A 3,866-nucleotide genomic window follows, 5' to 3' on the forward strand; every position below is an offset into this window, starting at 1 on the left:
CAATGTTGACATTTGTGTGTGTTTGATCCCAATGTTGACATTTGTGTGTGTTTGATTGCTAATGTTGACATTTGTGTGTGTTTGATTGCTAATGTTGACGTGTGTATATTTGATCCCTAATGTTGGTGTTTGTGTATATTTGATCCCTAATGTTGGTGTTTGTGTGTGTTTGATCCCAATGTTGTTGTTTGTGTGTGTTTGATCCCTAATGTTGGCGTGTGTGTTTGATTCCTAATGTTGGTGTGTGTGTTTAATCCCGCCAGGTGTGTGTGTCCATGAGGTCGTCCATGCTGGTCTTGATCCTCGTGGTCAGTGCCCAGGCCGTGTGCACCATGGGAGGAAACTTCTGCCCCCCGACCTCCACTCAGCAGCAGGGCCCTGCCCCAAACAGGACTCCTAACTCTGCCCCCACCGTGGACCCCAAACTCTTCACCAAGCGACGCTACCGCTCGCCCCGCGTTCTCTTCAGTGCGCAGCCGCCCGACACGGAGCCCACAGGACGCCAGGGGTCAGGGGCCAGCAGGGCAAGGCGCATGGTAGGTCAGCCACAGCACCGGGGGGTGTACTCTGTGTGTGAGAGTGTCAGCAACTGGGTGGGCAACAAGACCAAGGCCACAGATATATCTGGCAATGAGGTGGAGGTGCTCCCGGACGTCAACATTAACAACGTCAAGAAAAAGCAGTACTTCTTTGAGACCACGTGCCGTGGCCCCCGGGCGGGCAGCTCTGGCTGCCTGGGCATCGACGGGCGACACTGGAACTCCTACTGCACCAACTCGCACACCTTCGTGCGGGCGCTGACTTCCTTCAAGGACCTGGTGGCCTGGAGAGCTGGTCCGCATCGATGTGGCGTCTGTGTGTGTGTGCTCAGCCAAGAGTCCTGAGGAGCAGTGACCGTACTGTAATCACTCTGGCCCTGTAGTCACTGCAGTAACTGACCGATAGGACCACATGCACTGTTTATGAAGTCACTGCAATACTGCATGTTCCACCCCCCCCACGCATCTGGAGTACTGCCAGTTCCAACCTCCGACCCCCCCCCACTGGAGCACTGCAAATCCACCCCCACTGGAGCACTGCAGTTCCACCCCACCCATTGGAGCACTGCAATTCCCCACCGCACACTGGAGTACTTAGGCCAGTTCACGCGACCCCCACCACCGGCCACTGATGCACTGGCAGTTTCAACCCCGCCGCTACGCGCCACTGGAGCATTCTGTCACGATTCCACGCCCCCACCCATGGAAGATGCAGTTGCCACCACCTCACTGGAGGCATGCAGTTCCACCCCCCCCACCCCACTGGAGTTGATCAACCCTGCATGTCGCACCACCCGCCCACGGTCTCGTCCCCCACCACTGGAGCACTGGCAGTTCACCCCGCAACCCCACGTGGAGTAACTGCAGTTCCACCCCCATACCCTACTGGAGCCACTGCAGTTCCAGCCCCCCACTACCGCCACTGGTAGGAGACTGCAGTCTCAACCCCCACCGGCCACTGGGCACTGCAGTTTCCACGCCACCGTCAACCCCACTGGGAGTATGCGAGTTATCAACCCCCCCCACCCCCCTCCTCCCGATACTGGAGCACTGCAGTTCGCAACCCCCACCTCCACCCATCTGGAGGACTGGCAATTCATCTCCCCACCACCTCCCCCTCTGGAGCACTTGCAGTTCAACCCCCATCCACTCAGATTCCCACACCCCTAGCTGGAGTACTGCAGTTCGCAAACACCTCCCCTCCCCTTGGAGACTCAGTTCCAACCCCCGAACGGCCTGCCACTCGCAACTGGAGTAGTTGCAGTTTCAACTCGACCACGGTCCACGTGTCCATGGGAGTACTATGCAGTTTCCAACCCCTGACCGCAATGTGGAGTGAGCTTTGGACATCTCTTCTACACCCCACGCAGCCATCAGCTCACAGTTAATTATTGATTGAGGACTGCATGTATATAAACCAACCATTTGTTTATTAGTTGTTGTTGTTGTTGTTATTTATTAAACACCTCAGTACATGCACTGCATCTTGTGTGGCGTTATTGTCTGGGTGGTGGGTGTGGTGTCCGTCACAGGKACTAATGAACAACAGAAGGACAAATAACAGGTAGGCTAGGAGACAGTACTGTAATGTCAAAACAAGTCGCTATACTTAGAGGTTTTCTAAACGACACAAAATCCTGCTCCATGAGAATGTCGATGAATAGAAGCATATGGCATTATTTTGATGTGCTTTGGTCAGCCTTTGGCTCATGCCTTCTGAGATTTCACTTTGTTATTTCAGGGAAAAAAAATATTTCAATTTTTTTCCCAAGAATCTCCATTTCAACTTGGATGAACCAGGCATATCTAAAATAAAAAGTCACTGTGGAAAAAATGTGTCCTAGAGTAGGTTTCCCGAAAGCTTCGTAGCTAACGTGATGCTTTATTTCTCTCCATGGGCTGACTTTCCCGAAAGCCTCAGTCCGTTTGCGTCATGGAGAGAAATAACTTGAAGAGAATACCTAAAGTGCCATGTTGGCTACGAGGCTTTCGGGAAATTTACTCCAGAATACAGTTTCCCCACTTTTTGGTCTATTTAAATTTTTATTTTAGAAGATGTGCCATGTTCATGATCATTGAAAGGTTTCCCGAAAGCTTCGTAGCACTTTTATTTCTCCCATGGCCATGACAATCTATTTATCTTATTTCACCCATAACTGAAACAGACCGATGCGTTCGGGAAACTCAACCCAAAAACAACTCTACTGTCCCTCAGACACCTTTAACGTGGTCCAGCAGTCCTGGCTACATCTGGGATAAATCAAGGGATTGGAATATCCTCCTGGCTGCATAGAGCATCTCCACAGCCCAAACACTGAGCTGGACAGCCAGCAATGCATCCACCTCCTGGCTGTGACCCAAGGGATGAGCAGGTCAGGTTAACCACAGGGTAATGAGGTCACATCTGTGGAGCTACAGCACTTGTCTTCAACCCTAAACCTAAAAAGACCCACATGGTGTGACTTGTTGTAATGTATGTATTGTAAATTAAAGTTTAAAAAATATATTTCAGCCTGTATACAGATGTAGGATGTAAATTTGAGCAAGTTTCCTACATACGGAAAATAATCMTGCAGYAACAGGAAATGTGAATTGTTATGTGGATTATGAAAATCTTTGCAGGTGTTGATACATTTTGCATTAGGGCAAATCAAGTGGAAATTCCAAACATTGGAASCCCTTTTAACCCTCAAATGAACTACAAGTTTGCATTTCCTGCTGTGCAGGAAAATTCTCAGCAACAAAAGACTGATCAGATTAAGATCCTACATCTGTATGTATTTTCAAATCTTCCTGTTGGAAAATGGAACTTGAAATGGCACTTTTGTTCCAGCCCATGTGTTAGAACAACTGGTTCAATGTATTCAACTTATAATGAAGCCCTTGATTAGTTGAATCAAGTGTAATTATTGGCTGAAACAAACACATGCATACCATGTGGGTCTCTGGGACCAGGACAGAATTACGCTGATCTACAGTCTGAGAGTTTACAGAAGTCACAGTAACATTAAACAGAATACTTTCAGTCCTAAAAGCAGAAATGTAAGAGCAGGCCAGCATTTTTGTCCCATTACCRTTACACAACTGTTTCTCTGTCATTTTCAGTGAGCGCTTGTTCTGTTAATTCCAGAGGAAATAGAGGTGGTGTTTTTGTTGACCTAACCTAAGTGACATGCTGGTGAAGAATGCAGACAARTTGGGCTCTATTCAATCCACCTTGTGGAAATTCAGATTTACAGTGCTTGATTTCAAATACACACTCAAATGCATTTCCATTTCACTCTAATATTTAGAGGGCTGATCTTTTAAGGGATGTTTTAAAGCTGA

The 3,866-nt window shown here is 48.5% G+C and overlaps 1 pseudogene; it reads left to right on the plus strand.

Annotated features, from left to right (window-relative positions):
- Window positions 1-266: 266 nt before the first annotated feature.
- LOC112069023 (nerve growth factor-like) lies at window positions 267-991 on the plus strand (annotated as a pseudogene).
- Window positions 992-3,866: the final 2,875 nt, after the last annotated feature.

This window comes from Salvelinus sp. IW2-2015, unplaced genomic scaffold (genome assembly GCF_002910315.2).
Source record: "Salvelinus sp. IW2-2015 unplaced genomic scaffold, ASM291031v2 Un_scaffold859, whole genome shotgun sequence".
In the NCBI taxonomy this organism is placed as follows: domain Eukaryota; kingdom Metazoa; phylum Chordata; class Actinopteri; order Salmoniformes; family Salmonidae; genus Salvelinus; species Salvelinus sp. IW2-2015.